Raw genomic sequence first — 27,224 nt, 5'->3', positions numbered from 1 at the left:
GGGGAGGCACTTGCAGTCTCTCCTTGTAAATAGGTAGTTCTTTGCCGTACCTTTTAAAAAATTAATTCTTAGGATGTGGACCGCTGGCAAGGCTGACATTCATTGCTTGTCACTAGTTGCCCTGAGGTGGTGGTGGTGAGACTTTTTGATATAAATAAATAGCGTGCTAGGTCAATTCAGTTAAGAGTCAACTACATTATTGAGGGACTGGAGTTATATGCGTGGTAAGACAGGCAGTTTCCTTCCCTAAAGGAGATTAGTGAATCGGTTGGGTTTTTAAACAATGCAACAGCTCCATATCATTTTTACTGATATCAACCTCTGTTCTTTCCAGGTTTTTTAAACTGAATTCAAATACGCAAACAGGTTTTCTGGATTATTAGTCCAGACTTCCAGATCACTAATCCAGTAATATATCGTACACTATTGTACTCATTTCTTTGATATTCTTCCGATAACATGGTGACCAGAACTGCACAAAGTACTCCAGATGGGGATGAACCATTGCATATAAAGGCCGAGTGTCACACCCTGTGATTTAGGACTGGATTTTACACTCTCTTGCCAGTGGGTTTGAAGGCAAGGGTACAAGTAAAATCCGGAAGATGGCCTTCCTGCCACCTACTGGCCCGGCCCCGACCTGCCTGAAATTTTCTGAGAGTGGGGAAGGTGTTGGGCGGCTCACCTGCCCTTGGGCCTATTGAGGCCCTTAAATGACCAATTAATCCCAGTATTTTACCTGTGGCAAGGGTAGGATCATGCCGTGCGGGAAGCCCTGCAACTTTAGCTGTGTGGGCTAGTGTTGGGAAAGCTTGGGTGGGGTGGGGTGGCCCTCCCTTGTGGGTTGCCTAGGCCCACAGAGGCACCTCCCACCCAAACATCATTCACTCCCTTTAACCCTCTCCCTTGGCCACTTGAACCCCCACCCCCACCCCCAACACCACCCCCCCCGCCACCTCAACCCCTTCACAAGGCCAGGTTGGCAGGATAAATGAATATACTCTTACCAATCAGCCCAGTGTTGTTAGCAAGTGGTGAAGATAGCTCATAAATTAGGGATCTTCATAAAGCATATTCTTGAGATACAAAGCTGAAAAAGTGAATATTTGTTCCATGCAGCATTGTTTGATTCTAGACTTATAAGTCCTAGAAATTGGTACCTTTAGGTTATACCAGAACCAAATGGTTTTCATATAATTCTACTTTAATCAATATAGCAATTAAACCTCCAACAAGGAGGTAGCTTAAACATTAAGAAAACCAGGCACTACTAACCTATTAACTACTAGGGTTATTCCCTAGCCCTGGGAAAAGTTGATGACTTTTTAGTAAGTAGACAATATTGAGACAGCAAAGTATGAACAAAATATGTAGTGATTACTTAACAAAAAAAACAGCCTTTAGTAAATAGGAATATGATTTAATTATATGAATTGATTGGGATTGTTTTTTTTTTACACAGTAGACATGGCAAAGGTTGATTACAATTCACATCAGATGCATGAACTACAAGTCCTGTTCTCTCAGTTGGGAATGCATGAGATTCCATATCTTAATGAAGGTAGAACGAGGAGTGGCTGAGTGGAGAGTTCAGATATAACATGGCAGAGCCAAGGCAGAACAGATATGTGCTTAATATTTCAATATTTTATCTTTATTGATTTGCATGCATTTTACTGAACACGCTTTAAAATAGGGACCGCATTTCCCTCATTATTTTATGCAGCTACCTTATTTTTAGAATGATCATGCACCTATCATTATATGGCAACTTGTTTAAAAGAGGTACAGTCATAACAGTCTTAACATGGAACTTGTAGTCATAACAATAACAATGGAAGATTCTCAAATATGTATTATTTTGTTTGTCTGATACTTTATTCATGTTACAGCATGATAGCTTCACTGCAATAATTGGATCAGCTATTTCCCCCTCATCCACCATGGTTGATCTACCCACCAATCCTTCACACGCATAAAAATAGCTAAATATAAAATTCTCAAATTTTCAACTAAGTTAACATTGGAATACTTCCAAATAAACAATCTCTTGCTAGAACTATACTCTTGAGTGAATGACATGATTCTTTGGCCAATAGCTTCTCAATAACTTATTCTGCACATCACTCACTTGACTGATTGAACACTCCTCCATATGAAACAGTTCAAAGTGTCAATTGCCCACTTAGGAACCTTGATTGGGCCAGGGCAGGTGACTCATCCAACACCTCCCTGGCCGCCTGTAAAATCGTGGAGGTGGACCTGTGGTGGGTATGCTGCCGAAAGCATGGCACCCTAATTTACAGATCCACCCACCTGTTTTCCTGCCCACGAGCATCCCATAGCGTTCAGCCCATAATCAAGGCTGACACTCCTGTGCTCTTCTAAGGGAGCACTCCACTGTCTTAGGTGCTGTCGTCCACATAAACGATTCCAAGGCACTATTTTGAAGAAGAGCAGGGGAGTTTTCCGTGGTGACCTGGCCAATATTTATCCCTCAACCAACATCGTGATAACATTTTCTGGTCATTATCAAATTGTTGTTTGTGGGAGCTTGTGTGTGCAAATTGGCTACTACATTTCCTACATTACAACAGTGACTGCCTTTCCAAAGTACTTAATTGGCTGTAAAGCACTTCTGGGTGCCTTGAGGCCATGAAAGGCTCTATATAAGTGCAAGTGTTTCTTCTTAATGTGCTTTCTAGTGCCTCAACAGCAGAAAAAGTCCATAATTCAGTTCTAATTAGTTAGAACAGCTCATTCATCAAGGTCTAGCTGTCTTTTAGGTCAACTTGACTCTGACTCGTAAATATGCAGATTCAGTTTCCCACTCACATTCTGATATCAGTGCAAAACAATTTGTCCATTGACTGGATTTGCTCCTCAGGGAGGTGATGCTAAGTAAACATGGACGATGATTTCATTTAGATCAATAAGACTGGGATTGAATCTGATGTCTTGTGTAAGCAGAATAATTGACAGGTCCAGAGAAATCAAAACAACCTTTCCACAGTCATTAATCACAATCAGATTAATCACATTGTCCTGCAGAGATTCTGTGTGGCTAGTGTGTGTACTAACTCATTAACTGGCAAATGAGTCTTTGCATTTAAAACACTAAACACATTGCTCTCACAGGAGCATTGTAACAGTGTTAATGCCAGGCAACAGCTGTAATTGAATACTGAACTCAACTCTTAATGCATTCACAACTCACCAATGAACTTAATCTTTATACAAACCTGCTTTCACATTTTATTTCCTTCCCCAAAATATGCACTGTTGGAGTCATACCTAGCGCAAAGGAAGATGGTTGTGGTTGTTGGAGGTCAATCATTTCAGTTCCAGGACAACAATGCAGGAGTTCCTCAGGGTAGCATCCTAGGCCCAACAATCTTCAGCTGCTTCATCATTGATCTTCCCTCCATCAAAAGGTCAGAAGTGGGGATGTTTGCTGATGATTGCACAATACTCAGCACCATTCGCGAACCCTCAGATACTGAAGTAGTCCATGTCCAAATGTAGCAAGACCTGGACAATTTCCAGGCTTGGGCTGAGAAATGGCAAGTAACATTTGCACCATACCAGTGCCAGGCAATGACCAGCTCCAACAAGAAGGAATCTAACCATCGTCATTATCATCACTGAATTCCCCCACTATCAACATCCTGGGGGATACCATTGACCAGAAACAGAACTGAACTAGCCATATAAATACTGTGGCTACAAGAGCAGGTCAGAGATTAGGAATCCTGCGGCGAGTAACTCACCTCTTGACTCCCAAAGGCCTGTCCACCATCTATAAGGCACAAGTCAGGAGTATGATGGAAAACTCCCCACTTGCCTGGATGAGTGCAGCTCCAACAACACAAGAAGCTTGACACCATCCAGGACAAAGTAACCCACTTGATTGGCACCCTGTCCACAAACATTCACTCCCTTCACCACCAATACACTGCCTCAGCATTGTGTACCATCTACAAGATACACTGTAGCAACTCACCAACCCTCCCTAGGCAGCACCTTCCAAACCTATGACCACCACCATCTAGAAAGACAAGAGCAGCAGACACATGGGAATACCAGCACCTGGAAGTTTCCCTCCAAGCCACTCACCATCCTGACTTGGAAACATATTGCTGTTCCTTCACTGTCGCTGGGTCAAAATCCTGGAACTCCATTCCTAACAGCATTATGGGTGTACCTACACCACAGGGACTGCAGCGGTTCAAGAAGGCAGGTCACCACCACCTTCTCAAGGGCAAATAGTGATGGGCAATAAATGCTGGCCTAGCCAGCGACACCACATCCCACGAAGGGATTTAAAAAAACAATAAGCACCAGGTTGTGAAATGTGCCCCTGGCTAATGTAACTGTTAATCAGGTAGCAAGAAGATTTAAGTGGGACCGGATTCAATCGGCTTTCTAACAGGGAATTAAGGAGAAACTTATTTACTCAGGTGCTGAGAATGTGGAATTCGCTGCCATAAAGAGTAATGGAGGCAAATAACATAGCTGCATTTGAGAGGAAGCTGGATAAAGAGAAGAGGGAGAAAGGAACAGAAGGATATGCTGATAAGATTAGATGAGGATGGGTGGACGAAGCGTAAACATCTAGCACAGACTAGTTGGACCAAATGGCCTGTTACGGTGCTATAAACTCTTCCTGTGGGAAAGTGCTAAGCATCCATTGGTAAACACCTGATAGCACAGATCAGTTGAGAATTATGGAGACAAATTTGTATTGTGCTAATTACTGACAGATTCATGAAAGTGTCAACTCAGCAGTAAACACTATACAGTAAGAACTTGCATTTATATAGCATCTTTAGCATAGTATCATGTTTCAAGGTGCTTCACAGGGGTTTTAGCAGACAAAAAAATTGACACCGATAGATTACAAGAAATGTATCAAAGGCTCCAGAAGATGTAACCTGCAGGAGAAAATCACTTCCTTCCATGTGCTGTTTATATGCTGGGACATTCTTTCTCCCTTCCGTATTGCTGTCTGCTCGTAGGTTACCGGATCACTGACCTTGCTGCCTTCCAGCACCTCGCCCAAGTGAGGCCATTCTTCATGTGTGAGTCTACAATGTGTAACATAACTGAATACAACATGTCCCTACCCAACACTTACAGGTACATTTTCCAGGAACAGATCACTGGACAGTGATTGGGGTCAGGAACTCCAGTTTATTATTCCTCTCCCTGGCCCAAGGAAGGCATGATGGGGACAGTGTTGGGGTCCTAGTGGGGTCCTAGTGGCCTTTGCATTCAGTCCAGATGGGATCAGCAAACTCAGCACAGAGAAAATGTGGGAACATAATAATCTGCAGTGACTACACTTGGCAAACTGGAACATTTTAAGCTGCCAGGTTTTACTCAGCCAAGGTCCTGTGTATAGAGGCTGTGTGAGATTGAGAGGAGTGTGGACAAGTCTGACGTAGGCAGTGGACAACATTATTTTGCATGTTGTGAGTCTTCCACATTAAAGCACCTTCTTCCAGAGGCTGACAAGTAACTCAAAACTTACTATCCAATGCTCTGATTGGTTGTTGAGGGTGGGGGTGCGGGGGCATTGATGTTGTGGTGGCTGGAGTTGGTGGGGGGAAGGCAGCACGAATAAGAAGTGAGGTCACTCCTGTGTTTCTTGAAATGTTAAGTGTAAATTTCAAAGGCCACACACTTCCTCACAAGGGAAGAAAGGAAGGGGAGTTGTGACCTTGTGCATTCTTGTATTTGGAGTATTTTTATTTAGCATAGCAAGAACAAATAATTAACAAACACAAAGTAATTTTACTGTCCATGGAGCACTTTGCAAGTCTGTTCTTAGCTCCATGCTGTCTGGAAAAGCCAGCCCTTTAAATGCTGGAGAGGAGTGGTTGAGTAGAGTAATGTATCCACTAAGCTCATTATCTTGGAAACGGTCTCAGGAATTTCAATGGGTCATGCTTGCACACCTTCTTAAGGGCAATTAGGGATGGGCTATAAATGCTGGCCTAGCCAGCAATGTTCACATCCCATGAAAGAATAAAAAATACTTTAATTAGCCAAATATAGAGCGGCCTTAGTAGCATTTTGGCTCCCAGCTTCAGCACCCCCTCCAGGAATGATAACAATGCATCGAGGGTAGAGGGGAGAAAAAGAGTAACAGATCTCCTGTTGCTGACATTAATGGAAAGAGGAATGGTGGGGAAAGTAGTAAAGAGCTGTAGGGTTATTTCTTTTCAGGTGTTAGTGTTCCATTTTTTGCTGAATTCTCTTGGCAGTAAAGTACAGCCCACTAATATTAAGGAGAAGGCCATTCAGCCCACTCAGCTCTACCCTGCATAGAAACCTTCTGTGTCCCCATCATTGTGTCTAACTGGCTTCTGAATGACTCCAGAGTTTCTGTTCCTGCTACACTGCCCTGAGGACCATCCAGACATGCTTCCCAACATCAGCCCTGAACTTGCCATTTATCAGCTTCTACCTATGTCTCCTTGCCCTGAAGTAAGGGTTTAACAGAAAATAATCCTCCAGATTAATCTTTTCCATTGCCACTGGGTACATGATATACTTCTGTAACATCTCCTCTCACTTGTCTCCTGCCTAGGCTGAAGATACTAAGCTTTTCCTCTTAACTCAGTTTTCTGACATGAGGGACCAACCCTTGCCATCTATCTTTCTATCATTTCCGAGGCTCCGACCTTTCCTATGTGTTTCAGTGATCAGAGCTAAATTTCAAGGTGCAGCCTGTGCAGGGCACCATAATAATTCAGCATGACAACCTCAGGCTTTTAGCTCACTATTCTGTTTGTTTTATTGATAGCCACTTTGCAATCTTCTGATAAAATCTCAATTAACACCAAAATCAATGACTAGACATTCCTAGATTAATCCCAGGTTCTCCTCTTCTTTCATCCCTTAGCTACTTTGATAGCATCTATGTCTCCTGTTATTTTCCTTCCAAAAGGAATCTGTAACACATTATTTTGAAAAGGATCAGCCTCAGCTTTGCTCACTCACCATTTTTGTTTGGATTGTTTCATAGCTGTTTGACTTTTTTTTCAATCAGACTCAAGTGTCCTGCTCTTTTCCCTGAGAATTTGGCTGAGCCGTGTTGCATATTCCTGAACCCAGGTTGTTCATGTATGTCACATACATTGTGGGCCCCAGCATTGGTTCCTGAGACAATTTGCACAGGATATTCCCCTCACCTCTTACTGATCAAGTGCAAAGATAGCTTACCATTCTGCTTGTTTTGTTGAACACTGCCCAGCATTGATCTGACATGGCCGATACAGTCTGCTACAGTACTGTCTGCCCAGATCTCTTTCAGCATGCTGAGCCCTGACACTGTTATGGGCAGTGGTTCAGCTCAGGCCAATAAAACATGAAGGAAACCCAAGGCTACTGCACTCTATCTTTCCACAAATTCCATTCCAAAGTTCACAAGTTCAGTTCCAAAGTTTAGTTAAATATTCACTTCAGCATTTCCAACAGTCTTTCACATAAGACTCAATCAAAGGTTTGATTACATCATAAGGCTTTCCAATAACTGCCTGGGATGTTACTTCCCCAGTAAAGTCAAGGTTGAAACTGCTCTTGGCTGCTGCTTCATTGGTTATTTCTAAAAGGTGACCCTCCAGTTTCACCTTTCCTAGGCCAGTGCCATTGATGTTCCAACTGTTGATGCATGGCCAATGGGTTTGTCGTCACTGGTGCTTAATTTATAATTTTCCTTGAAAATAGGCACAATATTGGCTTGGTTCCAATTTAGCTTGACATCTGTCTTCACCAGGAGCTAATGTAGATCAGCAAGCACAAGGGTGATCGGAAAACAGGACTTGGCACGAGAAAGGACACCAGCAGCAGAGTTTTGGATGACTTCAAGTTTATGGAGGTTAGAATATGGGAGGTGCATTAGAATAGTCAAGTGTAGAGGTAACAAAGGCATGAATGAGGGTTTCCACAGCAGATGATCTAAATAGGGGCAGAGTTGGGCAATGTTACGGAGGTGGAAATAGGTGGGCATAGTGATGTCGTGGTTATGGAAGCTCATCTCTAGGCCAAATATGAAACCAGGGTTGAGAACAGTCTCGTTTAGTCTTAAAGTCAGGGAGAAGGATGGGGTCAGTAGCGAGGGTACGGAGTTTGGAGTGGGGACTGAAGACCATGGGTTTAGTCTTCCCAATATTTAACTGGAGGAAATTTCTGCTCATCCAGCACCAGATATCAGATCAGCAGTCTGATAATTTATCCAGAGGTAACTGTGCAGCAGCAGGAAGCAAAGCCATCACTGATATAAGAATGAAACTAGACAAGGGCAATGCCTTCTATCTGGATAACAGAAGAGACATTGGAGGATGATGGTGTGCTCACACATGTCAAAAACTGCAGACAGGTCAAGATGGATGAAGGAGGTAGTTTACCAAAATCACAATCACATAGAATTCTATTTATGATTTTGATAAGGGCTGTTTCGGAAGTGTGGCAGGGCTGGAAACCTGTTTGGATGGATTCAAGCATGAAAATGTGGGAAAGGTAGATAAAGATTTGGAAGTCAGCAACATGTTTGAGGGCTATGGAGAGGAAAAGGGGACTGGAGCGTTGCAGTAGTCTACAAGGATCAAGGATGTTTTTTTGAGGAGAGGAGTTGATGCTGGTGATGGAGAGGGAACCTCAGCTAATTCCTCCACCTGTTGGCCCTCCCCTGCAATGCCTAGTGAACGAAGTCAGTTGAACGTCTCCCTCCCTCTCCTAACTCTGACCGAGATCAATGAACTCAGCATAAATCAGGGGCTGAAGTGAGGTCCTATGTGATGATTTAATTTCTTTTAAAATTACCTTCCCTGATAATTTTTCACTTTTTGTAAAATGATACCCAAGTAAGATTTAGACAAGAGGAACATAAAGTATGATGGGTACAATATTTTCAAGTGAAAAAGTGATTCCTGATTTTATTCCTGTACCCTCTTGTCTTGCATTGTTGAACCAGAGGAAATAGCTTCTCTGAAGTTACTCATCAAGTCACCGTATAATCTTAAATATCTCTATTAGATCACCCAAAAACCTATGAGACACAAGTCAATATCATTCAAGTTTATGCAACTTGTTCTCATAAATTAACACTTTTAGCCAAGTAATAGTTGGGTAAACCTGCACTCTACCCCTCCAAGGCCAACACATCATCTCGGAGGCACAGTGCCCAGAACTGAATGCAATATTTTAGATGGGTCTGACTAAGGCTGAACGACTGTAACATAACTTCCTGCCCTTAGAATTCCAGAACCCTGAGATAAAGGCCAACATTCTATGAGCATTTTAATTACTTTTTGTACCTGTGCACCAATTTTAAATGATTTCTATACCTGGGCACCCAAATCCTTTTATTCCTCCACTGTTTCTGGCTGCTAGCCATTAAGAAAATATTCCAACTTGTCTTTCTTTTCAAAGCGGATGACCTCACACTCCCCATATTGAACTCCACCTGATACAGTTTTGCTCACTCATTTAATCTGTCTATGTCCTTTTGTAACTTCCTGCTGCCATCTACATAACTTAAGTGTCAGCTGTAAATTGGTACATGGTTCTCCATTCCTTCATCCAAGTCATTGATGTATATGGTGAAAAGCTGGGGCCCCAGTACAGGTCTTTGGGGAACATTACTTGTCACATTCTTCTAATTTATATACATTCCCTTATCCCAGCTCTCTATCTCCTACCTCCCAACCAATTACCAAGCCATGTCACAAGGCTACCTCCAATTACAACTGCTCGCGTGTTTGCTAATAAGCTGTTGTGGAAGTCCATATAGATGTCATCCACAGACATTCCCCTATCCACCTTGTTAGTGATTGCTTCAAAATATTCAACACAATCAGTCAGACATGATCTACTCTTCATAAACGTTCAGTCACTCTGGCTGGAATTTCCCGGTTCCATTGGTCGGGCATCATAGTGGGCTAGGGGGTGGACAATATGGCGGGAAGGCCAAAAATCGGTTTTACGCCGTCATGAAACTAATTTACGATCATCTGCTCCACCTGTCAATGGCGGGGCGCGTTTCCCACTGCTGCACATCGGGAATGTCATTTTTAATACATTTGCACCTAATTATAAGCCCGGCTCGGAGGAATCATCCTCACACACCAAATTTATCGCCCACGCCAGCGTGACTTCGGAACGGTGTGCTTCACGACTGCCTTTAAAAGTCGTGCACCTGCCAATCTGAATTTCTAGGGGAACTCAGAGGTGAGTGCACACAAACTTGTGCAGCACTTGCAAGCATCACCTGTAGGACTTCAAAGAAGAGGTGCTGTGCTTTCGTAGGGGGCATAGGTGGGTGGGCAAGAAAGCTCAGACAGACTGAAGGAAATACTCAAGCACATGCTGGGGGGAGCGCAGGAGGAATGGGGAGGTGGGGAGGGAAGTGGCCAGGCACTTGGAAAAGCTTGTCAAAAGTGAGCATTCTTCCACAGCTGAGACCGTTCAGCTGCAGCTCCATTAACATGCTTGGAGTCGGGCCTCTGAAGCTTTTCTGCCCACTTACGCAATGCAAAAACATGAAAGTGCCACCAAATGCTCAGAACTTTTCACCCCTCAGGGGGCAGACTGAAAATTAATGTGCATTTTAGGGAGCACCAGAGCCCTTAGCCAACTGGTCTAGTTGTACAATTCCCTTGCGAAAGGTGACCATGGTGCAGTCACTGGTGGAGGTGCTCACAGCGCCTTGCAATGTCTTTATTAAGGCTTGGACCAGTATCCATTATGGGTTCAAGCGGGTTAGGAGAATACCTGCACCTGAGCTGAGAGCACGGCATACAGTCCAGTGGGCAAAGCTGTCACCATGTGGAGTGGGGAGGAGGTGGGTGGGGTTTCGGACAGCCAATGAACGCACCACACATTGCTCATTCAAATGGTGGCCAACACTCTCCTGCATGAATGAAGGGGCCTTCAGACTGAACCAACACCTATGCTAACCCACTCGTCTGTCCTTGATCCTGTAGGAGGAGAACATCAGGATCACGGAGCCTGGTGATTAGTGTTATGCCTCATGGCTTACAGAGACCAGAGAAGAAGAAGAGGAGTGCAGCGGAGAAGCCTGGCTTGGCAAAGGGAGGAGCACCTCCCTTAATATGATGGGGCAGCGAGCCGTCATTCCTAGGCACCTTGCTAGACCGAGGGTCTATAAATGGCACCTGTCAATCCTGTAGATGACCAAGAGCAGGTGTTGCCAAAGACGGCGCTTTCTAGGGAAGTGGTCGGTCACATATGCTGCAGGATTTGGCGCCATGGGGACATGGAGGGCATCCACTGCCAGTGACAGTGAAAGTGACCACAGTGCTCAATTTTTACACCAGTGGCCCCTTCCAAGGCTCCACAGGTGACCTGTGCAGAATCTTGCAAGTCTCCATGCTCAAGTGTATCCAGGAGGCCACGGATGTCATCTTCACAAAGGCACAGAACTTTGTGCATTTCGTCTGGGATCAGGAAAGCCAGGAAGCAAGAGCGGTGGGATTTGCGCAGGTCTCTGGTTTTCCCCAGGTGCAGGGTGTCATTGACTGCACTCATGTGCTGCGTAAACCTCCATGGCAACAAGCAGTCAACTAAGTCAACTGCAAGGGCTTCTACTCGCTGAAAGTTCAGCTTGTGCACAACCACCACAACGCATCCTATAGGTCCGCGCACGGTTCTCAGGGTGCGTCCACGACTCCTACATCCTTAGCAGGTCTCAGATCCTAGACATCTTCCAGGTTGCAGTGTTGGCTCCTTGGGGACAAGGGCTACCTACCGAGGATGTGGCTGATGACATCCGTGCGGCGGCCTCAGACTGCATAAGTGCGATGGTATAATGAGGATCATTCCGCAATCTGGACTTTGGAGGAGCTAATGATTGGCATTTTGAAAATGAGGTTCCAGTGCCTCTACCGTACCAGTGGAGCACTGTATTACATTTCCCAAAGGGTGTCGCTCATCATCATTGCTTGCTACGTGCTCCACAACCTGGCTGTGGAGGAGATGCATGTATCCTCCAATGAGGAGGACATCGAAGAGGATGACTATGATAAAGTCAAGGATGCTGGTGATGAGGCTATCACGCTGGCCAGACAAGGCAGATACACTCAGGAGGCCCTCATAGCCGCAAAATTCATGGAGGATGATGACAAGATGCAGTGAGGACAGTCCTGACATCCTCACCTTGCATCTGTAAATGATTGACTCCTGTGTGGCTAATGGCAGTGCACATACTTTCAGTGCTTAGGCTCATATCTTGGAGATGCGGCGGAGTTCCTAATAGTCGGTTGATTCCAGGAGGATAGTGACAACATGCGGTGAGGACACTCCATAGATCTTCACATTGCCTTTGTGAATGTCTGACTCCTTTCTGGCTGAGGGCAGCTCGCTTGCACTCTGTGATCAGGGTCATATCATGGAGACGCAGCTGTGAAACTTTAAATGCACCTGATCCTTTGTCAGCCTTCAGCACCTCAGCCCTTCAGGAGCACAGCGTCACCAGTCACAGTGCTGAAAAGTTGGGGAACCAGCCCCACCTGAAAGGTGCTAAGAGCACACAGAGAGAATGATGGAACTCTGTGATGCCTGCCCACAACATTCTGGCAGCAATGACAAGCACCATCAAGGTGGAGGCATCACTAATGTGTCCAGTGGATGTGAAGCCAGAACATCATTTTGGTCTGTAGGTTACACACTGCACAGGGAAGAGGACCTGGAATGAGACACCTGCCTTTATCTTGAGCAGGAATCAAGGTTTCACATCTGATTCACACGAACACTGCTCATCAGAACAAGGAGCCATAGGCGAGAAGACATTCTTGGGAGTTTACTTACAATAGTGAACATTAAATGCAATTGATTAACACTCATGCCCAGGCTGTGCAAGTACATCTTCTTAACCTACTCGAAAGAGTTACATCTTCTTAACCTTCCTCATCCTGCTGCTACGTCTTGGTGCTTCTGGGACATCCATAACACAGGTGGAGGCAGCCTGTGATGACCCTCACAGGCATCCTCTGGAGGGCCAAGACCTGGAGGGCCACAGCCTGCTTTTGGGGTCCTGCTGTGTGGCAGTGACACCCTCCATGGCCTGTGGAGCTGGAGCTGCTGGGGTCACAGGAAGAGGAGATTCGGATAGGATGGACACTCCCGGAGTCACCTCGGTGGCTGGTCCCGTGGTGTGCTCCTGCTGATCATCCTCCCTGAGGGTGCTCGAGGGCCTATAGCTGACTCCTTGGGAGGAAGGGACAGCTGGAGTGAGCTCGAGCTGCCCTGCATCCCTTTCATGTTGACATCATTGGAGGCGAACTATGGTGTCAGCAATGGAGTTAAGCCTGAGCAGCAGTGCAGGACCGATGTCCTGGATCAAGGTCTCCATGGTGGCCACCATCCTACCAATGTTGACCTTGCTGAGTTGGCGTGCCGGCGCTATCACCTCAGGATGAAGGTGGATGGACTCGTCTATCGTGCCTTGCAATCTGAGGAGTGCAGTGGACATCCCTTCCTGATGTTCCTGAGATTGCCTTTGCAGCTCCAGCAACTGAGGTATGACCGAGTCCAGAGGCTCTTCATCTGATTTGGACAGCAGATTTCTGGGCTTCAGCAGTCCTCCGAGTGCTGGAAACTTGGGAAGTCAATGCTGCCACCTGCTGTGGATAAGACATTGCGATGTGCTTACCATACTGTGACCTTGAGGCTACTCTAGAACTAGGTCCCATCGAGGTTTGTGTCTCCACGCTGGTGGGGGGTGTGGGTGAATGCTGTGATGGATCTTCAATGAGGGTGTCATCAGATTCTTCTTCCGAGGTGTCTTTGGGGTTTGGGTCGAGGCTCTGGGTCATGGACACCCTCGGCTGCTTCCAAGGTGTGCCTGCAAAAACAAAGAGAGATAATTAGTGCATGGCAGGGGACTGCGAAACAAGGGAATTGACTCACAGGATGGTTGTCTGATAGATGCTGCACTGCTGGACCTTTACTTTGTTGAGCATTGCCAACCTTACCATCAGCACAGGAACGGTCCAGGTCATCACTGGCCAGCTGGATGGCTCTATTTTCAAAGTCTGTGAGGGCCTTGATGTCAGACATTCCTCCACCAGTCTGCGATCTCTCCCTCTTGTTGAGTGCCAGCTTATCCTGCATGAAGACAGATGGAGAGAGTGTAAGCAGGATGCCTGCTAGGCCAGATGATAAGATTGCCTGGCTTGTGTGGGTGGTGAGTGCTAACATGGATGTAATGAGGACATGATCTACGGGGAGATGAAGTTGTGTATAAGAGAGTGAATGGTGATGTCCCTTGAACTGGCAGTGATCCCTGTGGATGTGTGATGGGCTTATGAGTGTGTGAGTTGAGAGTGATTAGACAAGTGACTAACTCTGGCAGCACGGAGGAGATCATTCATCCTCTTTCAGCACTGGGTGGCTGTCCTCTTTTGTAGGCTGTTGGCGCTGACCACTGCTGCCTCCGCATCCCGTGCAGTATTGGTGACCTTGCTTGTTGGTCTTCATCCAGAGTGGGGCTAGAGAACTTGACGGCGGGCCTCCACTGCGTCCAGTAGGCGCCCGAGGGAGGTGTTGCTAAATTTGGGGGCAGCATGTTTCCTCTTTTTGGCAGCCATGATTTTGCAGCAGCTTCTGATCCCTTAAAGAGAGACAGCTCTGTGCAGGGGCACCCTTTAAATATGGCACCTAGATTACTGAAGGCCTGAGGTGACGGCAGGGTGGGCGAATCAAAGGCCACCCCAGCAGCGATCCAACGTGTTTCCCGAGAATGCATTAGTAATGAGACGGGATGCGCCGGGAATGGGACGATACGGCGCAAAAAACCCGCCATTGCGGCCGACGGATAAAACATCCTTTTTCCTGCCCGCTACCGCACTTTGTGCAAATCTGGGACGATGCTGCCTTTTGTCTTTAATGATAGATTCTAGTAACGTTCGGCTTCCTAGTCAAGCAATGTCTTGATTTTAAAATTGTCATCCCTGTTTTCAAATCCCTCCATGGCCTCGCCCCTCTCTCTCTCTTTGTAATCTCCTCCAACCCCACAACTACCCAAGATATCTGTGCTCCTCTAACTGTGGCCTCTTGGGTATCCTAAATCACAAGCGCTCCATCATTGGTCTTTAATTGCCTCGGCCCTAAGCTCTGGATTTCCCTCCTACCCCTTTTGCCTCTTTCTCACTTTCCTTGGGACATTTCATAATGTTAAAGGCGCTATATAAATGTAAGTTATTGTTGTTCCTCATACCTGACTATAAACTGATAGATCTGTCATTTTCTGGTTTCTCCCTCCTTCATTAAATAATACATTGGTTATTTTGCATAGGAGTGCAGCTAATGGTGATGATGCAATGCGATTGCTGCCAGCTATACAACACTTACATAAAAAAGCCCTTAGACCGCACTGAAACATTTAGATTCCCTTATTAGTCATAGCTATCAAAACTTTTGAAATACTTTCATTTTAGGACTGTCATTACCATCTGATCATATTTTTAAAAGACAGCATTTGTTAAGTTCTGGTGTTCTACAGTATTAGACAAACCCACTAAAAACATATTGATAAATCACGCCCTTTGATAAAGCACTGTTTAAAAGGCTTGGATATAGTGTACATGCATTGTTTGTAGATCCATCATTAATATAAAACCCTTGCAAAGTCGACATTATACAAAATAATATGGAGTGATGCAGAGGATCCCTCACTGATTTCAGCCTATTATATACACTTTCCCGATATGTGCAATCCACAATGATCACCTATTAATTATATGTTCATGCATATCTCTATCATCAAAATATGTTGATGTTAGATCAATGGCATTGATCTGTAGCTTAACATTCGAATGGATGCCACATAAAATATCAAAATAAGTCAAAAAGGACAAAGCTTTTGCTAAAGCTTACTTCAGTATTGATTCTCCAACACTAGGAAGCTGAGTAAATATCACATGTATTTACAACTGATGTGGTTTACATCCACAAGAGGATCAACAAACACATTCTACTCCCTTAAACTCCTTGAGTCAAACTTCTTAAATTTAAGAGGTGGGAGTTGAAAAGGATTCTTAATATCAGCATCTCAGACCTAATTGCACTTGCCTCTGTTTGTGTGCAAAATGGCTGCTGTGTTTGCTTCCATAACAATATGTAAAAATAATACATTGGCTGTGAAGCAGTTGGGGATGTCCTGAGGCCGTGAAATGTGATATATAAATGCAGACTCTGTATTTTGTTTCTATTGGACATACTTAGCAAAAGTTCTACTCAGAACATCAAATGGACCAAATGAGTGAGTTGTCAACTTTTATGACTTTTCAGCCACTTTATAGCATCACCTAGACTCAAATAAATCCATTGTTTAACTGCCATTTCCCACTGCAAATTGGGGAATCCTACTGCCTTCAACATATTGTAACCCACTCAATGGCTTTTGTTTCCAATCCTGGACTCTTGAAATCCCAATCAACAGTAAGTAACTCTGGCTTTCCTGCTTCTTCCTCAACTTTGTCCAGCTAACAGAGCTGTTTGAGCATCACTTACCTTTGTACAACTCTCCTCTTGTGATTGGAGAGAATTGTTGGAGAAAATGCATCTCACATGCAGCTGTACAATTCTGAGAATAGGTCATAACTTAATTTTCCAACTCAACTTCCATAGCACTGCACAGACACATGATTCTGAATGATTCCACTGTCTGCACAGAGAAGGGTGGGGGTCAAGGGGGAGGGAGGAGGGAGGGAGAGATGGAATGAGCAGGATGGTGGGAGTAAGGAGGAGGGTTCAGTGAGGGGCAGGGTGGAGTTAGGGGAAAGGCGGGAGTGAGGGAGAGGGTGGGAATGTGGGGAGGTGGGAGTGGGCAGGAGTTTGATGATGTTGAAGACCATTCAGGCTGGCAGCCATCATGTTATTCGGTTGCACAATGCCCTCCAGCAAATGTTAAAACAGCCTGCATTGTAAACTGGCCGAACAGGAAGTGGACATCCTCATTAACATTCCTCTCCTTCTTTAACTCTTTTGAGTACAAACCCGTTTCCATCTGTTTCAGATGAAGTTACATTGTTTCATAGTTTGCCATTGGGACATTTGAACTCTTGATCTTGGGGTTGCAAGCCCAGTACCATAACCACTTGGCTATTTAGGCCAAGCTCTCCTTCTGTAACCTTGACAGATTGAGCCTGCTCATTAATGAGGTTTAAGTGAAGCACCACAGAAAATAATTGATTCATTCTCCTGTATGAAGTTGCAATACGTCTGGTTTTAATTGCGCATTAAAATAGTTCGCATGTTTAAATCAAATGCTTTTAATTGGGTTCCGATAAAGTATACTGCTCACAAGAACAAAGACAACATGGGAAATATGATCTTTCCATAACTGGCCAAAAACATTTAACATAATAAGAGCTTTTGACCTTTGACTTGGTTGATTTAATTCAAGAAAAGATTCATTATATGTGGATGAATTCTCTCACTGAGCCGCACAACAAAAGAGCATCTTGCAAATAATGAACAAAATGCCTGCAGACTACGGGCAAACTATACTTAGGCCATCTTATCTTTCGGCTTTGCATTCAATTAAATCTTAGATATGTTGCAAAAAAAAGTCAACGACATAAAGGTATTTTGCAGGGAGAGCAACTCATCACTGATGCCTCTTGGGTACTTCACCTAAGCGCTGAGTCTTTTTGACGGACCTGGCTTTTGGTTGCCTCTTTTAATCTTTCCTTTTTTTGTTTGGCTTACATTCCTCCTTATCAATTGCCTTGTGAAAGGTTTTGACATTACGAATACTGTATAAATCTGTTGCTTTTGGACGTGAGTCCAGTAATTGGTTAATGGTGGACCATTGATGTGTAGGCATGTGCCAACAGGGCTGAATCACACTGCTGTCCTGCTGTAATATCTGTTTGTACATGCACGCACTGCAAACAGCCATGTCCCTGATCATCAATAATCAGCGGATTGAGGTATGGGGAGAAAAAGGTTCCTTAGTCTTGAAAGGGAGCAACTGTGAGGTGTTGTCAAAGTTATACAAGATAGAACTTGACATAGAAAAGGGCCCAAATCTTATGTTCGTCGGACACACACAATCGGTGGGCCCGGAAGTAGACACGAAATGTGTTTCTGCCCGTAATTGCTGCTGTGTAAAATCGCTGATAAGTGCCTCTTTAATGGTGTAGCCAGAAAACTGCTTTAAACTAAAGATAGACAGTAGGACAAGAAAGCACAGGTTAAATTAGTAAAAAGATACTTCATACTGAGGCCACATTACAGGATTGCTGGTTTCCCCATGGTGCAGCGTGCCTTTGACAGCATGCACAGTGCTCTGTGGCCATCACATACCTCTCCTTAGATGTACCGGAACTGGCTGCTGTGTGGTCACAAGCAGTTTTGAATCATGCAGTTCAATGCCTGATGTCCTGGCAGCAGTCATGATGCCTTAATTCTGTGGCAGTCTGCACTGTCAACTGCATTTAAGCCACCATGATAAACCAAAGGGTAACAAGGACTATCCACTGATGACTTTATCGTGCAACCCACACACAGGTGAGCAGCATACATTCAATGAGAGCCGTGCTGCCACATGAAATATGGTAGAGCAGACCATCGGTGTGCTGAAACAACACTTCCCACTGCTTTGATCACTCAGGGAGAGCCCTGTGGTACCCAGCCGAGTGTGTATCACAATTCATGGTGATCTATTGCATGTTGCACAACCTCGGCATCATGATGGGACAAGTCCTCACTGCCAGATAAATGGTGATCAGCTGAGGAGCAGGATGAGGAGGATGGGGCAGAGAAAAAAGCAGAGGAAGCGAGAAGGCAACCTAGACATTCCTTCCTGCCCAGGTAGTACGTGAAGAACTCATTCAGCTTTGATACCAGTAACTGCTGCTCCACTTGACAATTCGGCAACAGTTCCACACCTCATCTTCCCTCTGTGACTGATTATCACTGTATAACTGGCCACAATACAAAACTAAACGCCAATACCAAGTAAACTTTCCAAAGACTGAGCTTGTGCTGCAGCGCTCAAATGTTGGATGACTGTTCCTTGCATTGCAATGGAAGCTGTGACATTGGCATCAGGTGCAGCATCATGTTTGGGTCCACAAATATGCAAAAGGGAGCCACCGCTTCCATGCTGGAGAGGATGGGCTCCAAGCTCTGCTCAAAGCCCTGTGCTAAGTTGGTGTCAGATTCTTCCATGCTCTTTGAAATTGACTGCAGGCACCAAGCTTTTTGGTTTCCATACTCATCAGTGTTCTCCTGCAGGCTGTCCCATCAAAGTCTTGTGTGTATAAGCTGTGAGATGTAACTCTGAGGTTTGTAGCAGAGTTTAAGTGTGTGAGGGTGAGATAAATGTCAGGAATAAGTCTTGATTGATAGAGATTGTTGGTAGGTGAGTGAGGGGGGTATGATGAATTAAGCAGTAGCTGAGGTTAGTGTTGCAGTTGGTAGGATATGTTATTTGATAAAAACAAAAAAACTGCGGATGCTGGAAATCCAAAACAAAAACAGAATTACCTGGAAAAACTCAGCAGGTCTGGCAGCATCGGCGGAGAAGAAAAGAGTTGACGTTTCGAGTCCTCATGACCCTTCGACAGAACTTGGGTCATGAGGACTTGAAACGTCAACTCTTTTCTTCTCCGCCGATGCTGCCAGACCTGCTGAGTTTTTCCAGGTAATTCTGTTTTGGTATGTTATTTGATGATGCATTTACTGACCTTGCTAACTCATGTGAGGTTATTGAACTTCTTGCCACACTGCATCCAGGTTTGGGCCTTGATTCCTGGCATTGATCTCCTTGGTTAACTGCTCCCACTGCCTTTTGACTGTGTACCCAAGGGGTCTCCTGGCCCCATGTGGTATAGGACATCTCTACTACTTCCCACCTCCTCCACCAAGGCCTCCAGTGTAGCATCTGCAAACCTGGGAGCCTGCACTCTCCCATATTGATTCACTTCCTGCATGACTGCCAGTGCCAACACCCACCCACTACCTGCCCTTTAAGAGGTGCAGACAAGCTTTAAGCAGCGCAGAGTAGCTTTAACAGATACTGACATCCTGCTAATGTGCACATCCAATTAACAGTGTGGTTGGCAATGGCTGCATGCAGCAATCATTCTAATGAGCAGGCAGTACAAGGTTGGCATGCTGCCTACATTACAATCAACGCACATGGCTTAATCGCGCATCACGATCCTCACATTCATTTTCGGGGCAATCCAATTTAGTCCGCTGAGGTTGTCAAACACGTTTTGTCCATATATTTATAACTGCCAGAAAATTGCATTCATTAATGGAATTCTGAAGCATGATTTGAGTGAGTTAGCAATAAGACAGTTTGCTATGTGCCAGATATCGAAACTCCTGTAAGCAGCTCCATTGAACTGTTAACCAACCAGATGTGACATGACAATTTTTGTCCACATGAGCACAGATTATCCACATGATGGAATCAGACAATCTCACACAGTGTTGTTTTTCTTCTTTTTTTTAGAAAAAAGAGGAACATTTCGCTTAAATTACCTTCTGGTTTTGTTTTGTGGCACGTAGCCCTTTGTACTGACCTCTTTGGACTGAGGGGCCGAATGGCCTACTCCTGCTCCTAATTTAGCAGCTTTTCATTAACACAGGGGTCACATATAACACACCCTTCACTGCAGCATGCTTCTTGATGGCTGTTTAAGACAGTAACATGTGACAGGTTTAAAGCACTGTGTTACAGGCAGAGTTCTGGCATGTCAGCTGAACACAGGCAAAGTTTATTAGATATATTCAGGATCATATGGGTTTCATCCTCATTATGGCTCTTCAGGTTTTCTTAAATTACCGCTCAGCCTGTTGATTATTTTTCGCATCTTCTGTGTTTACCTCAGATTTCTTTTAACCTCCCTCCTGATTATTTCAATTGTGAAGTTCCATAGCAACTCAATGTCAGTTTCCCCATGACATGATGGACTGAATGGCCTCCTTCTACACTGTAACAATTCTGTGATTCTATAAAATAATTAGTGTTTGCTGTTCATGGAGAAGATATTCCTTTCACATTTTTCATGTGTCTGCCCTGGGGAGGAGGGGCTGTCTGCCATGGGACGCAAGAAGGAAAGGCTGTTGCGAGAGCTGATAGCAAGATGTTGCAGAGCCCAGGCTCAGAGAGGTGGGTGGGGAAGTGGCTGGCTGGCATGTGGGAGATTGAGTGCGTTTGGTGAGTGGGATTGTGGGAGTGAAAGAGTCTGCGTGTGGGAGTGCGAATGAGAGAGAGTGTGTGTATGTATGTGTGTGTGTGTGTGCGTGTGTGTGTAGGAGTGAGAGTGTATGGGTGTTTGCGAGTGAGTGTGTGTGGATGTGTGGGAGTGAGAGTGTGTGTATGGATGAGTGAGAGTGAGAGACTGCGTTTGTGCGAGTGAGAGTGTGTGTGTGTGGGTGTATGCGAGTGTGTGTGTGTGGATGTGTGAGAGTGTGTGTTTATGGGAGTGAGAGTGTGTGTGGGTGTATGCAAGTGAGCATGTGTGGGTGTATGTGTGTGGGTGTATGCGAGTGAGTGTGTGTGGATGTGTGGGAGTGAGAGTGTGTGTTTGTGGGAGTGAGAGTGTGTGGGTGTATGCGAATGAGTGTTTGTGGATGTGTGGGAGTGAGAGTGTGTGTTTGTGGGATTGAGAGTGTGTGTGTGTGGGTATATGCGAGTGAGTGTGTGTGGATGTGTGGGAGTGAGAGTGTGTGTTTGTGGGAGTGAGAGTGTCTGTGTGTGTGGGTATATGCGAGTGAGTGTGTGTGGATGTGTGGGAGTGAGAGTATGTGTTTGTGGGAGTGAGAGTGTGTGTGTGTGGGTGTATGCGAGTGAGTGTGTGTGTGTGTGTGTGTGTGTGTGTGTGTGTGTGTGTGGCTGTATGCGAGTGAGTGTGTGTGGATGTGTGGCAGTGAGAGTGCATGTTTGTGGGAGTGAGAGTGTGTGTGTGTGGGTGTATGCGAGTGAGTGTGTGTGTGTGTGTCTGTGTGGCTGTATGCAAGTGAGCGTGTGTGGATGTGTGGGAGTGAGAGTGCATGTTTGTGGGAGTGAGAGTGCATGGCCAGAATTTGTCATTCGTCAGACCCGACCTGGATAAATGTAAAATGATGCGCAATGACGTCAGAAGAGAGTCCTGATGTCATCATGCACTCGCGCAATATTTCAGTCCGCAGGCATGCATGGGAATCAGCAGCCACCTGCCGACATTTAACAGGCCTAGTAAGACCACTAAAGTCCCAATTGAATTAAATTTTTCACTGCCCATCCAACCTTACAGTTGGTGGGCAGGCGAAAAGGTCAAGCGGCCTTTGGATTTTTTAGGAAACCTCATACACAGGTGGGATGAGGTTTCCAACAGCAAATAAAAATTAAATAAAAATTTTAACATTTCATTAATAACATGTCCCTGCTCATGTGACGGGGTCACATAAGGGGACATGTATTTAATATTTTAAAATTCTTTATTTTTAAAAGCATCATCTCCCTGAGGCAGCTCTGTACCTCAGGGAGTTTTTCCTGTGCGCATTTGCGCACATGCGCTAACTTCCCTGCTCGCTCTCCTCCTCCCCCCTCCACACAGGCAGCGCTGCAGCATGCGTTTCACGCTGGGCGGGTCTTAATTGGCCCACCAGTGCGAAATCACGGTTGGGCTCCGATTGGCTTCCCAGCCGCTCTTGCTTGCCCTCACCGAGCCCGCCCAACTAGGGCAAAATGTGTGTGGAAGTCAGTGTGTGTGTGGGAATGAGTGACTGTGTGTGTGTGTGGTTGTGAGGGTGAGAGTCTGAAGTGTGTGTGTATGTATGTGTGAGTGTATGTGTGTGTGGTTGTGTGTGTGAGACAGTGTGAGGGTGAGTGAGTGAGTGTGTGTGTGTGTGTATGTGTGTGTGTGAGTATATGTGAGTGTGTGTGTGAGTGAGTGTGTGTATGAGTGACTGTGTGCGTGTGAGAGACAGTGTGAGGGTGAGTGAGTGTGTGTATGTGTGTGTGTGTATGTGTGTGTGAGAGAGAGTTTGTGAGTGTGTGTGTGTGTATGAGTGACTGTGTGTGTGTGAGACAGTGTGAGGGTGAGTGAGTATGCGTGCGTGTGTGAGAGTGTGTTTGAGTGTGTGTGTGTGTGTGTGTGTGAGTGTGTGTGTGTGAGAGTATGTGAGACAGTGTGAGGGTGAGTGAGTGAGTGTGTGTGTGAGAATGTATGTGTGATTGAGTGTGTGTTTGTGTGTGAGAGAGAGAAAGCATGAGGGTGAGTGAGTGAGAGAGCACCCTGAGACTGGGAGTGAATTGGAAACATACACTCACCCTCTCAAACTCTGGCCATTTTTATTAATTACTCTTTTTTTTAACTTAACAACTTATTGCTTTGACATTGCTTTACCAATGCTCAGCAATTGTTTCTTTTCTTAATGCCACAACTTTCTTTGAAATTCACGTTTAATGTTGAGCCAAACCTTATCTTTCTGAAATTTGCTCATCAGTCCCTTGAGTGAGAAAAAGTGGGAATGTGCCACCGCCGCCCCCCAACTCCCCACCGAGCGAAAAGGTTGGACAGGCCTGCTTTAAGTGTTAAGGTACTGGGGTTAGAGATGCCATTGCGTGAGCAGTAACAGCAACCTGTAATGGCAAGAAAAATACCACAGAGTTGGTAGGCTTGTGAAATGATTCATTCTGGTTACAAATCTTCCAGTGGTGAATTTTGTCTGAATGATTGGCAAATACAGGGAAACTATAACTCTCATCGTCACTCAGGATTTGGACAGATCATAGCATTTTTCAACAGTCCCCTGATCACAAGGTAGGCTGTCAGTGATAACACACTGTACCAACAGATATAAGGTATATATAAAACCCCACAGTAGCAAATATCTATTAACGTTTTCCCCTGCTCTTCAAATATAATAAGCATTAAAAGTACAAGATATTGTATGGGATATTGAGTTGTACAATTTAAAAAATTTCTCCAACTGAAGTCCCTGACCGCTAAAGGAATACACACAGGTGCATATGTAAACGCACTTTAATTGCTGTAATCTATAAAGGAGCAGTTTCTCTTTTCAAACTGGAGGCTGCAGCTTTGGAAATATCACGCATAATATTTAGATTGTAATGTTTTTTTAGATTGAGTATTATTTGTAAAGGGCTATGGCCAGAATTTTATGACCACATCCCTGCAGCGGTGGGGCCGAAATGCGGTGAGCCATTCTAAACTCCATTGACTTCAGTGGGAACAAAGGCCTGAATTTTTCCCGTGTTGGGCGGGCTTGGTGGGTTGGTTGGGGAGCTGACCGCCGCCTGTGATTGGCTCCACGTCGCGATTTCATGTGGACAGGCCAATTAAGGCCCGACCTGCATGAATCACGAGCGATAGTTCTGAGCGCTACCTGTGCAGGTGGGGGGAGGAGGGAGAGTTGGGTCTGGCACGCAGTTCGCACATGTGCACGATAGAGCGCTTCAACCTCCCTGAGGCATGGAGCTGCTTCATGTGTATCACATGAGATAGGACATGTTTTTATTTTCAAAGTAAAGTTTTTGTTTAATGTGTATTAGCTTTAGGAAACCTCATCCCGCTCGTGAATGAAGTTTCCTAAAAAATGTAAAGGCCGCTTGGCTTTTTTACCTGCCCGCCAACCATTAAATTAGATGGGCAGCGTAAATTTCAAGTTAATTAGTCCTTAATGGCCTTAACAGGCCTTTCAATTACTGGCGGATGCGCAGCCGACTCCGGCACGCACCCGCCAAACGAAATATCGCATGAGTGCCCGATAACATCGGGGTGCATGCCCGAAGTCATCACACGTCATGTTATGTTCCGACATGTCGGGCACACGCCTGCACGCCGAAGGTAAAATTCAGGCCATAAAATCCCACAGGCATAAAATTCCTCCCTTTGTGCTAAGTATGGTGAATTTTATCATTGATATGTTATTATTAACGGCATAGTTTATGTCAGCTCCCACAACATCCTTTCCACAAACCAAAAGTAATTTTGTTTATTCAATGTTTGGAACTCTTCCACATTCTAAATGTCTATTCCAATATCTGTGTCAACAGATTGAAACTGGCTTTACAAGGACGCTTCAGGTGAAACTGTCCTGAAATTACTTCCTTCTGCAAACCCTTTGGTCAGTTCTGAATGAGCCCTGCAAGTTCCTCGGAGTTAGCTATCACCTGTCCTTGGTTTGCACCAGGACAAGGTGGCAACAGTTTCCCAAAAATGAATTTTGCTTTAAAATCTTTGTACCCTGCACATTCCCCATCAGACTCGTTTACTGTCAGACTCTTTAATTCACTGCTTTTGACACTCATTATTGCTGTGTGGTAGTCTTGTTTGCTGGTTGAATTAAAACTAAAAATAACACTTATAAAGCACTTTGGGGATCTGATAGTAAGAATGGCAGTATAGATGAGAAGGAGCTCGTGTGTGTTTGTATACAGCTCCGTCATTATATATATCGGAAAAGTTTAATCACTTCTCACAGCGAGATCTATTAACAAGTGTTCCAACAAATTACTTTCAATTTTACTTAGCAATGTTTCAATAATTCTACTTGTTTTATTTGATGTTCTGTCTTTGCGAAACAAAGAATGCGAGAGAAGCAAAAGGACAGGTTCAAACAAAATCCAAATGAAATGTCCTCAACATAAATGATATCCAATTGATAGAGATATCTTTTACCTTACAACACCTTTAAATGCAGAATGAAAGGGGATTAAGTAAAGGAGACACAAATATGCACAGGGAATAAAGACTATTGTTCCGTCAATCAATATGTAATCCTATAAAGTGCTGTAGCGCATCGCAGCAAGTGCTATATTACCGCTGGATGGCTGGACAGTATTTTGCAGAGCTACCAGCCCTCTTTTTCCAACAGGCATCCTGGGTCTGTAGAGGTTTTGGAAGATGTTGTTAGGGAGCGACTGCTCTCAGCGAGTCCAAGCAGATGGTCAGTTTTTGATGGAAATTGGCTCATAGTGTACATTATATTGCTCATTTTGAAAATGTTCAAGATGGTTAATGCAATATTAATCACACAGGTTGATATAAAACAGGCAGAAAGAGAGTTGGGGATCTGGGCCGCAGTACTGGAACAGGGTTTCAGTACAGACACACCGAGGGTGTCCTACTGTGGTGGTAAGACTATTGCACGATTACTGTACAGCAGGCATGTTTTTATCAGTGAAGAAGTGCTGACTAATTTGTGTATTTTCTTGGCTTCGGCTATCGTGTCCAAAATGAAGCTGAGCATGGGGCCCCACTAACTGTAAATCTGCCATTGACCTCCCCCATCCAGACTGTAATCAATAGAAATGAATTAAATTGTTGAGAACTTCCATTTTTATGCTGTTAGTGTCATTATAAAAACCCTTGAAAAATTCACATCTTGTTGAATGAAGCACTAACAACATAATGTGGTACTAACAACATAATTACTGCTAAACATCCTCATGGGCCCACAAAGCTAATTTTATTTTTTTGGAATGTCAAATTTCTCCATTATGAGAAAAAAAAACATATTTTAAAAATAATTTATTTAAAAATGTTTAAATTGATATTTTAGCTTCTATCTTAACCCAATCATAATCATTCATTTTGTTGTCTGAAAACTTAAATCAAAAGTTGAATGATAGGGTGCTTTTATCTTTCTGGATTGCTGTCTGTGAGAATACTTCAAAGTGATTGGCTGCTTATTTTCCTTGTTGACATCACTGTTGCTTCACTGCTGGAGATTCCCTCAATTTGCTGGCAGATTTAAACTGCCATCGGGAAAGGGGAAAACAGTGTCACGGAGATTGTTAGGTTGTTTGAGGACAGCAGTGGACACCTTTGCTTCATCACTGACTACAAGATCCATTGTCCATATAATACAGACACTTATGCATGCATGCCACACACCAACAGGCTGATGATGGGAATATCAGAGTGTACCAAAGTATTCAGTTGCAGAAAACCCTGATTTTGAATGGCAGTGACTGACATCAGGGTGGTATGTTGCACAAAGGGACCTGCTGAAGGTACTATAGGATAAGCTGACACAGAATAGGTTAGCAATGTGCAGAAAGACTGCTGCCAATTAGTTTGAGTGAAGTTGCCACACGTTCACTTTCTAGGGCAGTTATATCCTTATCTGATAACAAAAAAAAATTCTGTCACCGCATTATCTCTCAGCTTCCAGTCGCACTAATGGAGCATCAATCACACAAGTACAGTCACTGCTAAATG

The 27,224-nt window shown here is 44.5% G+C and overlaps 1 protein-coding gene across 1 annotated transcript in view; it reads right to left on the bottom strand.

Annotated features, from left to right (window-relative positions):
* The window catches only part of cpne2 (copine II), a 276,356-nt gene that overhangs the window by 34,570 nt on the left and 214,562 nt on the right, over positions 1-27,224 (bottom strand). The gene's annotated exons all lie outside the window — the stretch shown is intronic.

Source organism: Carcharodon carcharias, chromosome 7 (genome assembly GCF_017639515.1).
Source record: "Carcharodon carcharias isolate sCarCar2 chromosome 7, sCarCar2.pri, whole genome shotgun sequence".
Taxonomy (NCBI): Eukaryota; Metazoa; Chordata; class Chondrichthyes; order Lamniformes; family Lamnidae; genus Carcharodon; species Carcharodon carcharias.
Note: the sequence above shows the minus strand (reverse complement) of the source record. Positions and strands in the feature narration are given on the sequence as shown.